Source organism: Mus musculus, chromosome 18, assembly GCF_000001635.26.
Source record: "Mus musculus strain C57BL/6J chromosome 18, GRCm38.p6 C57BL/6J".
NCBI classification, from domain to species: Eukaryota; Metazoa; Chordata; class Mammalia; order Rodentia; family Muridae; genus Mus; species Mus musculus.
The window spans coordinates 38,674,727-38,688,860 of record NC_000084.6 but is presented as its reverse complement, the minus strand read 5'-3'; the positions used below and the strand labels follow the sequence as shown (position 1 = coordinate 38,688,860).

General features: G+C 44.9%; 1 protein-coding gene across 1 annotated transcript in view; it reads right to left on the bottom strand.

The window, feature by feature from the left end:
* Window positions 1-14,134, bottom strand: part of Arhgap26 (Rho GTPase activating protein 26) — a 774,669-nt gene that overhangs the window by 687,425 nt on the left and 73,110 nt on the right. Inside the window, exon 3 of the mRNA XM_030250607.1 lies at window positions 12,056-12,143. The gene's annotated coding sequence lies outside the window, so the exon portion shown is untranslated. The remainder of the gene's footprint in view (window positions 1-12,055; window positions 12,144-14,134) is intronic.

Here is a 14,134-nt window from a genome sequence, read left to right as displayed (position 1 = left end):
CTACACAGTGATAACCTATCTAATAAAACAAAACAAAACCATCACCAACAAACCTGGGACCTCAGTGCTCACAAAAAGAGAAGAAAAACCTGGTTCATGGTCATAATACCTGAACCTTTGGATTATGGCTTGATCAAAGCTGCTACTAGCCCTTTGTCCCAGTCTAGTAACCAGATAGTGAATAGTAGTCCTCTAAGGCCAACTTGCTAAGGGTTTGATCCCCAGAGGAATGACTATTGAAAGATGCTATGAACCTAAGGGGAAAGGGCTTCTGGGAGATGGTTATGTCACTGCCCTTAGGAAAATTGGATTATAGGGCCCCAGGCTCTTTTGTTGTTGTTTGCTTGCTTGCTTCTTGGCCAGGAGGTAAGCATCCTCCCCATCCTTGTGGGCTAACACTGTCCCCAGAGGCTGAAAACAAATGGTTACACTCAACCACGGACAGGAACCCTAGTCAAGCCAAGCATACCGATATACACCTATAACCCCAGCAAGTGGGAGGCTGAGACAGGAGGATCACGCACTGGAAGCCACTCTGACTGTATAACAAATTTAAGCCCAGCCTAAGCTACATAGGTAGAGTCTGACTCAAAGAGGGGTTGAGGGAAGTACAAAGAACCAAAATACGGGTTTTCTTTGAAGGTCCAACATTTCATGTATTTTGTTACAGTAACAGTAAGTTAATACAGAAAGCAACAGATTTTGTGTGCTTCTTAAAACATACGTTAAAAAAAAAAAAAAAAAAAAAAAAGCCTGGTCTACAGAGTGAGTTCCAGGACAGCCAGAGCTATACAGAGAAACCCTGTCTGGAAAACACACACACACATACACTTTTTCTCTAGTGGACCTTAGTAGCTGGCACCTACAACAGCAGCACTTGAGAAGATAAGGTAAGAGAATCACAGTTGAAGGGCCAGCCTTGGCTACACAGTAAGACCTGCCTTAAGAGAAAAATCAAGTGGGGAAAGAGAGGGAGTGAGTGACAGTGCTTGCTGCCAAACCTGATAACTGAGTTCAATTCTCAGGACCCACATGATGGGAAAAGAGAATCAACTCCCACAAGTTGTGTCCTGACCTCTACATGGATGCAGTGCTGCACCCACACCTACCCCAGCCCATACACAGACCAAATGAATGCAGTAAGAAAATTAATCTATAGCACTAACATTCCAAACTGGTAACATTATCAAATAGACAAAGGTTTCTAAAGATGTGGCACTTTATCTAATGATAAGAAGGGGGGGGGGAGGGGAGGGGAGGGGAGGGGAGGGGAGGGGAGGGGAGGGGAAAGGAGCGAAGCCTCTGATCAAATCCAGAAGCTATTTGTCACCTTTCCTGCGGGGAGATGACTCCAGAGGGGAACCTGTACATGGCCTGGGGTACCAAGTTTAGAGATACACAGATACCTAAGAAAAACAGTTAAGAAGATAAAGCATATTCCACAGAGATTACAGAAGAGAAAGAAATAGATGAGATGTACAGCAACCAAGGAGAGTCTAGGCTTCTGTTGGCACAACTCCTTCCCTGGGAGAGACGTAAACAATCTCTAAAGGTCCCAATCAATGACAAAACAGGATAACATCCCCCCATTGTTCACTCTGGAAAACCAATGAGTTTATTAACTTTACAGGCAGAAACATAGATGACTTGAAAGCAGCCACACTGGAAGGTCTGCACCCAACAGACATAAAATCCCCAGGATGGTTGTGGAGGAGTCTTCCCCGGCAGTGTAAGCTGGTCCCTTTCCAAACCCAAGGCCTCATGCAATGACAGCAGAAATGCACATGACTGACTGGGAGGAGTACCTGGCTACCCACGACCCTCCCCAACATTCCTTCTATGATGGAAGGTCAACAGTCAGCAAGCCCAGCTGTGATGATCTTTTGCAAGTGGGCACAGCTGTTCTAATAAAGATTGCGGCAGTTTGGCTAGGAGGGTAGTTATATATACCTTCCAAAGGGACATGTGAGGGAATACAGCATGCTGTGAAGATCCAAGGAGAATTCACTGCTTCTCCAGCCCCGTGTAGGTGTCTCCAACCTTTGGACACCACACACAACATCGTTCACGTGGGGAACTATGCAACTGAATCAAAAAGGTTTTAGTAAGTATGTGGTTTTTTTCTGTCAGGCCATATTCAGGGCTATTCTGGGTGAATGCCTTTGAGGAAACAGAATCCCCAGGAAACACTGCTGCTACAGGAACTTTCCAGACAAGGACACAGGCAAAGAAAATCCTGTGAATGTTTCCAGGGATTGCTGACCCTTCACGGCCACTGGCCATGGCTATCTCCCACTAAATGCAAATGCCGACTATAAGCCAAAGTAATCAAGTAGAATCATTGGGAAGATGCTCCAGGCAACAAGTCAATGAAAGGAATCCACACACCTCTCATCTGGAAACCAAGGTTACCTAGCAGGTGAGGCGCTTTCCATCCAAAAACTAGCTGAGTGTTTTCCAGGAAGTGAAGAAGTCTAAGGCTCAGGTGTGCTACTGTGCCAAGGGACTCAAGGCCTTTTCGGACTTTTAGAGATAAAACGTGATCTCAGAAGGAGGAGCAGAAGCATCACTTGGGAGCTTGCTAGAGATGCAGACTCCTGGTCAACTCACAGCTTCCCATCTTGGAAGAAGTATTTCTGAGATAGTCAAGGTTGGCTAAGAGTGAAATCGAATTATGATTCCTCTGTGGCAAGTCTCCCACTTCAACTTCAGAAAACTGTCCTTTGAGTTTGTGAGTCTGATTTGTTTGTTTGTTTTTGTTTTTCGAAACAGGGTTTCTCTGTGTAGCCCTGGCTGTCCTGGAACTCACTCTGTAGACCAGGCTGGCCTCAAACTCAGAAATCTGCCTGCCTCTGCCTCCCAAGTACTGGGATTAAAGGCATTCGCCATTACTGCCCAGCTTGTGAGTCTGAATTTTAAGGCTGTGGTCACGAGAGCCTCGTTCTAAAACTTCAACCCACCTCTATCCAACAGCGTGAGTCCATTCTATATTTTGAGGTGGGGAATGAAATAGAAGCCACACCAGGAGAGCATAGAGGGAGAAATGAAAACATGGTTATCATCATACTGTAATGGCAGTGGTGATTGACAGGGACCCAGAATCACCAAGGAGACCAGTTCCTGGCAGTTTCTGAGCATGTATGAGGGAGTAGCTAGAGTGTATAAATGGAGGGGAGGAGAGCCATGGGCAGCATCATTTCACAGTCCAGAGTCCCAGACTGAATGAAAAGGAAAACCCAAGTTTAGCATTTGTACTCATGTCTCTGTTTCCTCACTGTGATCAGCTACCTCACATCCTGCTGTCAATGAACATATCGCAAACTGTGAGCCAAAATGGACCCTTCCTGAGGTTGCATCTTCCAGTAATCTGTCACAGCAACAAAGCACTTAACGAATACAGTGATCACCAACCCTTTTTTCAATTTTGTTATTATATTTGTGTGTGTGTGTGTACATACATGCATATGTGCAATGTGGTGCCCATGTAGTCAGAGGACAACTTTCTGGGTTCATTTTTCTCCTTCAACTATGTGGGTCTCAGAGTCTGAACTTAGGTTGCCAGGCTGGGCAGCAAGCACCTTTACCCACCCAGTCATTTGAGCCATATCCCCCCCTGCCCCAACCCTCTCCCGGTGCTGGTGAACAAACATGGGGCCTCATTACCACTGGACACGCCCCCCAGCCCCATGACCATATTCTTTAATAACTGGATATATTTATCAAGTACTCAATTGTAGTGCCATATACACTGTAAAGTGCTTTTTAAATCCCTTGTCTTACTCAATCCTCATAACAACCCGGTAGGATAAGTGCTATACTTTCCTTCCCCCACTTTACAGATAAACCTAAGACTCAGCATAAATGGGCTCAAGTCCGCATAGTTAATAAACGGAACACGAGGTCTCTAAGCCAAGTTCAAGTTCTTGACCGCTGAGCCCCATGCCTGTCTCCCAAAGAAGAAATTACTTGCTTCCTGCTCTGTCCAGTGCACAGACAAGGCAGTTTGAAGGCCACCGGGTTCCCACCGGGCTCACCACGTTATTGAGGGATATAACCAAGCTGCTGGCTGGCTCGCTCAGACACAGGTGCACCGGGGCTCAGATCTCAGCCCTCCATTATGCTGTGTTCATTACACAGGAAGACTCCGAGGTCAGGCTTTCAAATCCTGGCCCTTTCCTCACTATCTGTCCGAGAATCAGCGTTCCTCCAAGCCCTGTATTGACTCGCTTTGCTCCTGGCTGCCGGCCCATCTCCATTAGATCCCAGGCATTTGAGCAAAGTACACAGCTATCCAGTTCTGACTGAACGGAATGGACTCACCATCCCTCCTCTGTAATTTTGGGCAGAGTCTGAGAGGATTTAGAAGGTGTCATTGACTTGGAATTACAGTTCATTGTTGCAGAATGAATTTCCGGACTATGCTGAAGAGAGTTTAGTACACACACACACACACACACACACACACTTACACAAGCAGCTTTGTTCCTATCACAGTCTCCCTCTAATTGCACTGTGCGCATTCGCTCAGGACTGCACTGATTCTCAAGACAGAGCCCTAGCAAAGAGAACTCAGCTTCCTATGGCGCTTGGCATCTGCAGCCTTCACGTGGGCATCAGTCTCGGCCTGAGTAATCACTCCTACCTACTGTCACGAACTTTTATAGTTCCTCGCCATCAAACTCTTTGCCTGCCTTTGTCTGATAGACTGTGGTGCAGCCAAGTCTCTTTAGGCCAGGCTACTTTTGCACAGCAGTGTCCTGGGCTCTTTGCTCTGCCTAGGTGATAGAAATGACTGCAGACGGAGTTGGTAGCCAGTGGACTGGTTGGTGTTTTCCATTCTGGACATCTGTCACTTGTCCAGAGTGAATTCAGACCTCCAGATATGGATACCTTCTTGGGAAGAGGGACTTGGGGGAATGCTCTAAGCCTCGGAAGACCCTGAAGCAGATGGTGCTGAATTTAAAAAAAAAAAAAAAAAAAAAAAAACCTTAACAGTATGGTCTGCCTACTTTGCTAACCCTCCCTTCCCCACACAGCTGGAAACACAAAAGTGCCTAAGAGTTCAGGGACCCCGACTCACCTGGGGGACCATAAGCAGGACAAAGCCCCCTTTCTCAGCTGCCCTTATTGCCCCTCCTTCCATCTCCTGAGTCACTTAAGAAGAACTCTAGGGGGGCTGGTGAGATGGCTCAGTGGGTAAGAGCACCCGACTGCTCTTCCGAAGGTCCAGAGTTCAAATCCCAGCAACCACATGGTGGCTCACAACCATCCGTAACAAGATCTGACTCCCTCTTCTGGAGTGTTTGAAGACAGCTACAGTGTACTTACATATAATAAATAAATAAATCTTAAAAAAAAAAAAAAAAAAAAAGAAGAACTCTAGGGATGTTCAGATAAATGTGCCTGAAAAATTGGATAAACCTCTACAATTATCTTACAATGACCATAACAATGAAAAGAAGGATGTTAAAAACAAAACAAAACAAAACACACACACAGTTAAGCAGTTAAGCAGTTTACAAAAATTGTTAAAATTTTTAATTTTTAAAATTTACATTATTCTCTCTTTATCTGTGTGTGTGTGTGTGTGTGTGTGTGTGTGTGTGTTTGTGTGCGCGTGCGCGCGCACGCGTGTGTTCATGCAGGGAACAACATGAGAAAGCCTGTTTACTCCTTCCACCATGAGGGTACCAGGGATCAAACTCAGGCTAAGCTATCTCGATAGCTCATAAAATGTTTTTTTTTTTAAATTTCTGTAGTTGCTAATACAGTTTTAAATTTGTTCTCAATTTTTTAATTTCATCACTCAGGAGGCAGAGGCAGGTGGATTTCTATGAGTTCCAGGCTATCCTGGAGTACATTGTTAGTTCCAGGGCAGTCAGAGATACATAGTGAGACCCTGACTCAAAACAATATATATTTTTTTTGAACCAGAGCGGAGTGTGATGGTACCCACCTATAAACCCAACCCACAGGAAACAGAAGCGCCAGGATGGATTGTTTGAGGCCAACCTGGACTACATAGTAAGACAAAAGGCAGCCTCTTTGGCCAGAGCCTTCTCCAAAAGCATACTATAGTTATAGTTTGGCTTTTTAGCACTTTCTCCTTTAGCTGGATGTGCTCTGCACCGCTGGCTAATTTGACCACCACAGCCTCTAACCTGGCTTCTAGCAGCATCTTCCCAAACCAAATAATGGGAAATAACACAAAGAGCAAAGTACAGCCCAGAGGCATGGCAAAGTTCAGAAGTGCCTCCAGCCTGATTCAGACCCCCTTCCTTCATTCTGAAGTCACAGTGAGAAATGAGCAAGACACTCTGGTGTGTCATGGTTCAGTAGGGGAACAGTAATGCACTGGACATTTTTAAAGAGCTAGAGGAGGGGCTGAAGGGACTGGAGAGATGACTCAGTAGTTAAGTACATTTGTTGCTCTAACAGAGGTTTCAAGTTCGATTCCCAGTACTCACATAGCGGTTCACTAGGTTCCAGAAGATCTTACACTCTCTCCTGACCTCTGCAGGCACCAAGCACACACACAGGACACATATATACATGCAAGCAAAACACTCATATGTAAAATGAATAAATCTAGCTGGGTATAATGGTACACACCTTGGATCCTGGTACTTGGGAGGTACCAATTCTGGTACTTGCAGAGGGATTTCTGTGAGTTTGAAAGCAGCCTAGCCTATAGAGCAACTTCCAGGACAGCCAGGACTATTATTACACATAGAAACCTTGTCTCAAAAAATTGAAAAAAGAAAAAAAAAGAAATGATGAAAGGAGTAAGTCTAATAAAAAATTTAAATATAAATTAATCAATTTTAAAAATGTAGGGGAAAGGATTTTGAATGCTTTCAATATATACAATGATAAATATTTAAGAAGATATGCTTAACCTGATTTAAACAGTAGACAAGGTATATAAGTATTGAAATCTCTCGCTACCACGTAAATATATACTTTCCCTTGCTGGCAGTGATAGAGATCAAACATGGCTTTGAGCTTGCTGGGCCACCACTGAACTACAATCCCCAACCCAGTGTGTACAATTTTTCTTGATATAAGCATCAGTTAAAAGGTAAATGTAATTTTAAAAATAGAAAATAAATGAATGGATAAATTTTGAAGAAAATAAAGAATGCCAAGCATGGTGAAGCACGCCTTTAACCCCAGCACCCAGGAGGCAGAAACAGACAGATCTCTGTGAGTTCGAGGCCAGCCTGGTCTACAGAGTAAAGTTCTAGCACAGTCAAGGCTACAAAGAAAGACCCTGTCTCAATAAAATAAAATAAAATAAAATAAAATAAAATAAAATAAGAAGGAAAAGCCACAATCTACAACGTGGACAATGCAACAAAGAGAATTGATCAGGGGCGGGGTGGGGTGGAGATGAGGGAGATGGGGGAAAGAATGGTTGGAAAAGCAGAGAGGGATCTGGTACTGGAATGTGGGCAGCTCTGACAGGTGATACCTGAGGCTCCAAGTTCAAACAAACACTGAATGCAAATGGGTTACTGAATAAAGTGGGAGGGACTTGATCAGGAATGAGGGGACTCTGAGGTACAATGTTCCATTCAGGGGCTAGCATGCCGGGTGTCATGGTTTGTATATTCTTAGACCAGGGAGTGGCATCATTCGTAGGTGTGGCCTTTTTGGAATAGGTGTGACCTGGTGGGAGTAGGTGTGTCACTGTGGGTGTGGGCATAAGATCTTCACCCTAATTGCCTGGAAGTCAGTCTTCTACTAGCAGCCTTTGGATGAAGACGTAGAACTCTCTGCCTGCGCTGTGCCTGCCTGGATACTGCCATGCTCCCATCTTGATGATAATGGACTGAACCTCTGAACCTGTAAGCCAGCCCCAAGTAAATGTTGTTTTTTATAAGACTTGCCTTGGTCATGGTGTCTGTTCACAGCAGTAAAACCCTAACTAAGACATGTCCTACGTGACATAGGAATGTCCTCATATCCTCTGGTGAATGACCAAGAGAAGCCAGCTCTCTCATAGCCTAACATACCTCCCACTTTTACCTGTAGGCTCAAAAGTTTGAGTGGCAATAATGACATGGGAGAGTGAGCAGTGGGGACCCCAAGTCCAGCCAGCTCACTCACCGCAGGCTTCTGTCGGTTTTACAAGTGACTTTGGATACCTTACCCTTTTCATGTCTCCATTTTCTTAACTGGAAAAACAAGATATTTCACCACTAGAACTACTGTGAGGAATAAAAAAAGTGTGTGTGTGTGTGTGTGTGTGTGTGTGTGTGTGCATGTGTCCCTGTGTGTGTGCATATGTATGTATGTGCATAATGTGTGTGTATGTGTACCTGTGTGTGCATATTTGTGTATATGTGTGTATTTCTGTATGTGTGTGCGTGCGTGTGTCCATGTCCGTGTGTGTGTGTGTGTGTGTGTGTGTGTGTGTGTGTGTGCGCACACATGTGCATTTATCTAACAGTGGCTAGCACATGAAAACACTATATAAAAAAGTTTTTACCTATTACCATCTGTGGTGATTTGAGTAAGAATGGCTCCCACAGTTTTATATATTTGAATGTTTGGTCATTAGGGAGTCACACTACTTGACAGGAATTAGGAGCAATAGACTTGTTGAAATAGATGTGGCCTTATTGGAGAAAGTGTGTCACTGGTTTTGAGGTTTCAAACACCCAAGACAGGCCCACTGTCTCTGCCTTCCTGCTGCCTCCAGATCCTGACGCAGAACTCTCAGCTTCTCCAGGTTCATGTCTGCCTGCATGCCAGCATGCGTCCCACCACGGTGACAATGCTCTGAAACTGTAGCACCAATTATATGCTTTCCTCTATAAGGGTTGCAGAGGTCATGGTGTCTCTTCACAGCGGAACACTGACTGACACACCATTATTTGTCAAGCCCCATGCAAAACAGTGGTTCACATATCACATATCCTGAATATCAGACATCTATTTACATTACAATTCCTAACAGTAGCAAAATTACATATATGAAGCAGTAATGTAATAATTTTATGGTTGTGGGGAGGTCGCCACAACACTAGGAACTGTATTAAAGAGTTGCAGCATAAGGATGGTATAGAACAAAAAAATGATTCTTATAGGGTCCATATGGGACACCCCTGAAACTACACCAGCCTGGATACAGTCATAGAACCATACATCTCAATCCCCATGACTGTGAAGACAGACTGGGAAACCTCTGTGCAGACCTGCATGGGATGCCAGGTAGGACTCCTCTCAAACCTCTTTTTGGTTTCTGACCCCACACCACCCCCAACAAGGGACATTTTACATATCAAAGCAGACCTGGCCTCCTAGCTCTCCCAGCATTCCTCAGTCTCTACCTGGCATATCCTGCCCCATCCCTGAACTTTCCAGCCCAAGGGCTAGGCTTCCCCAGAGGCTCCTCCCTAACTAATCCAGACTTACTGGCCTCTTCTCTTCTCTTGTCTGCGCATGCCCTTTCTCCACCCTCAACCTCCTACCCCACCCCCACCCCCACCCCCACCCCATGGCAATGCCTCTGGCCTCAGTCCTTGGAGCCAGGGGACTTGCCCTGGAGTCCCTGCCCTTAATCTAATCTAAACTGGTTTGAATTTCACCAGCAGAGAAATAATTTACTAATACCTATCACCTCTTGCCTCTCTCTCCCTCCCTCTTCCCCTCCCCCTAGCGCCCCCACCCCCACCCCCCAAGGCTAGGGATTCTCAGCTCGGCAGAAGGAAAATCGCAGGATGCCTTCTTAGTTGGCACAGACCTCAAGAAAATCCGACCCTACTTGGAAATACAGAGTTCTTGGCCTAGGGGCTACTGTAATAGCCCTATCTACACCAGGCTATGGCTCCTTAGGCTGGGTGTTTTCATGACTAGTAAGCCTCTCTCAGAGCTGAGAGGCCCTGGCTTCCCGAGTTGATGCAGTTCTGCCGAGAACAACCTGGTCCCTTGTTTGTGGATGTTTCTCACCAGCCCATGCAAGCCCCCTATCCTTCCACAGACTGCAAAGTACTGCCTCAGGCCCTTCCTACAATTCCTACTGAGCTACCACTTACGCATCTGCTAGCACTTAGCAACAGGAGGCTTAATTAAAAGGAAAAAAGAGAGGGGGGAGGAGGGAGACAGTGACTAGGAAATGGAATCGTATCTCCAACTCTTCCTTTCCTCTTTTGACTTCCTTTAATCTATCCTAATTTCTTTCAGGTGCTGAGCAGTCCTTCCCCCGCAGCAGCAACAACAAAAACGAACAGTTATGAAGCACCGTTTGGGTCCTTCATCTCTCAACAATCCTGTAATATGAATGTGAGGAGAACATTTCTGATTATGAGGAGGAGCCCACAGTCAGAAAGGGAGGTGAAGAAACTTCCCATCAGGAGGCGGAGGCAGAAGCAAGCTCGGACTATATAGCGAGTTCTAAGACAGTCAAGGGCTTCATCGAGAATGACACTGTCTCAAGAAACAAAACAAAAAAAAATTTTTTTTTTTAAATCTTGCCCACTTAACCAAGATCTCACATAGCCTGTAGCTGGTAAAGGCAGGAGTTAAAAAGACGACTATGTGCCTTAAAACCCACGGTTGGTTACCTTTCCCATCTGCCTGTAATTGGGGTTTCCTATCCTAGCATGTATCCTGGGCTAGATCCATGTGAACAAAATCCCAGTGTACAGTCTCTGACTCTGGGTAGACACTGCATCCTCCCTCCCTGGACTTGGGTTTCTGTGTACTCTAAAAAGACCCTTGAAAGCAAAAACAAGACCGGAAAGGTGAACGTGATATATTTCTGGAAGATGCTGCAAAAATCCACAAAAGTCTAATCAACTTAAGAAGCAATTTTTCCCCCTTCAAGACAGGGTTTCCCTGTGTAGTTCTGACTGTCGTGGAACTCTAGACTGATCTGGACTCTAACTCAGAGATCCACCTGTCTCTGCCTCCAGAGCACTGGGACTAAAGGCGTGTGCCACCACCACCCAGCTAAGAATCAATTTTTGAGACATATGGAATTCTTAATACGGTAATAACTCTTTCCAGTCAGGTGTTGTTTTCTTAATTTCTATGGTTCTTTTTACATTCTAGAAGCAAAAGTAAGGTCATAACGAACCGCAGCAAAGTCTACGAATAAGAATGAAACAAAGTTTCTACTGCATGTCCCAGTCATTCTGAGTCTTAGGGATTTTTTTCCCCCTCTTTTTTCCTCCCCCCTTGTGGTGCTAAGGAATCAAAAGCCAGGGCGTCATACATAAAGAAAAGCACTCTACCACTGAGCTCCATCCACAGCACTAGGGTCTTCTAAAATCATATCAATATTGTGTGTGTGCGTGTGCGTGTACGTGTGTGTGTGTGTGTGCGTATGTGTGTGTGCGCGTGTGCATGTGTGTGTGTGCGCGTGTGCATGTGTGTGTGTGTGTTCGAGAGCGCACGCGCAGGGGAATGCACACCAGGTGTGGAGTTCCCACTTGTAATCCCTGTACATAAGAGTCAGAGGCTAGAAGCCTGAAAGCAGTTCAAGGACAGCCTGGACTTCATAGCAACGCTCTTTTTCAAACATAAAACAAACACTAACTCACAGTATGATTGATAGATTTATAGATTTATAACTTTTTGTTTCTTGAAATCAGGATCTTATTCTGTGGAATTTTGTTTTGGCTTTGGGATTTTCCAAACTTGGGGGACCAAATCCAGAGCCTCACTCATGCTAGGCAAACACCCCACAGCCTTGCCATATCTGTAGTTTTAAAACTTCTTATTTTGGGCTAGAGAGATGGCTCAGTGGTTAAGAGCACTGGCTGCTCTTCCAGAGGACCTGGGTTCAAGTCCCAACATGCACATAGCAGTTCACACACTGCCTGTAATTCCAGTTCCAAAGGATCTGATGTCCTCACACAGACATGCATGCAGGCGAAACACCAATGCACATAAAAATAAATAAATCTTTTAAAAAAAAAAAAACTTCTCATTTTGCTCAACATTACATTTATTTATATATCTCCACATCAATCTGCCCAGAACCATATGTCTTTTAAACTAACATGAGCAATTGTGTTATATGCATGGATTGAGATCTACTTACCCAGTTTCCTGTGAAGAACATTTGGCTCATGCCTCTTTTTGATGTTGTAATGGCCGTGGACAATGTTAAGGATCGCTAAAGGCAGTCTCTGCAGCAAAAAAAGAAAAAAAAAAAAAAAAAAAAAAAAGAATAGAAAAGAAAATATTTCTCACTTGTATCTGGTCAGGGGTTAATTTCCAAAACATGTAAGGAACTTCTACAATACAACAGGACCAACAAGAAGGGAGTAAAAACCCAATTTAAAAGCAGACATTTCATTAACGGAGACACACCAATAGCCAACAACTACATGAGAAAAAAAAATGCCAGGTGGGTGTTGTGGCACAAACCTTTGACCCCAGCACATGGGAGGTGGAGGAAAGAGGGTCCCAAGTTTGAGACCAGCTTGGGCTACACATAAAGACTGTCAGGATGAAGAGAGGGAGGGGAAGGGGAGGAAGGCAAGGAGTGGAAGCAGCAGCTGCTGCCTTACCAGAACCTATTAACACAGTTATTATAAAGCAATAAAAACAACAAGTTGGCAACTTATTGGTGAGCATCCAGAGAGGTGGGAAACTGCACTGCTGGTGAGAATGGTGGCAGCCATCATGGAAAATGGCGGGAGCGCCAAAACTTTAAGGCTAGAACTACCCTTCCATCCAACAACCCCACTCCTGGGTATAAAGCCAACTGAAAGTGGGATCTTGGCCTGGCAAGATGGCTCAATAGGAAAAAGCACTTGCTTTGGAAATCTGACCTGAGTTTGATCCTTGGAACTCATGGAAATAAAGATGGAAGGGGAGACCCAACTCCACAAATGTGTACTCTGACCTCCATATATGAACTGGAGCATGCACACATGTGAGCGCGCACACACACACCACATACAGTCACACAAGAAAGAAAGAGAGAGGGGAAGAATCTCTAAGATCTTATTTTCAGCCTATTCATCATAGTAAAAATGTGGAGAAGCACACGCCTATAGCTATAATCTCCGCACTCGGGAGTAAGGGAGAGGCAGGGGAATCAGGAGTTTGAGGTCAGCTGCATGAGAGTTGCCTCAAAAAATCAAAATGAAAGAGATCTGGGGACAACCTAAATATTTATTTAGAAATGAATGGCCAGGCATGGTGGCGCACGCCTTTAAACCCAGCACTCGGGAGGCAGAGGCAGGCAGATTTCTGAGTTCGAGGCCAGCCTGGTCTACAAAGTGAGCTCCAGGACATCCAGGGCTACACAGAGAAAACCCTGTCTCGAAAAACCAAAAAAAAAAAAAAAAAAAAAAAACGAATTTGAAAAGAACCAATGATCATGTTCTCGTAGTAGGAGTGACAAGAAGAGGACTTACTCTGACAGAGAGCCCCTGAGAGAAACACATGAGCCCAGCCTGAGAAGGAATGGGCCAGAATAAGAGACAGCAATGAAGGAAGGAAGGGGCAGCCTTGGCACAGTATTGAAATCCATGAAGCCTCATCTCATAAACACATCCAGGATGCTCCAGGAATTCAGAGACAGCTTAGTGAATTATGCCAGTTGCTACCAAGCCTGATGACGTCAGTTCAATCCCCAGGACTCATGAGGAAAAGAGAGGCCAATTTTTTTTTTTTTTTTTTTGGACCTCTGCTCTGCTCGCTTGCTCCAGCCCAAAGATTTATTTATTATTATACATAAGTACACTGTAGCTGACTTCAAACGCACCAGAAGAAGGCGTCAGATCTCATTATGGATGGTTGTGAACCACCATGTAGTTGCTGGGATGTGAACTCAGGACCTTCAGAAGAACAGTCAGTGCTCTTTAGCAAGTTGACCTCTGACTTCCACATGCATGCATGTAGTGGGGGGGGGGTGGAGGAGAGAGAGAGAAAGGAGGAGGAAGGGAGAGGAAGAGAGAAACCAACAGGAATGTATCCAGAAAGAGTGATAGAAAAAGAGGCTGGAATGTGTCTCCTAAACATCCTGCCTTGAAGATGAAGTGCAGACTGAGACCATGAGTTCTCCAAGAAAGCGCCTTAGCTGTCCCGCATGTTCCATCTAGCCATCTGTAAATGGCCGCCATCTGTAAATGGCCACTTGTGTTGTCTCTGGGTCTCTGATTTAAAA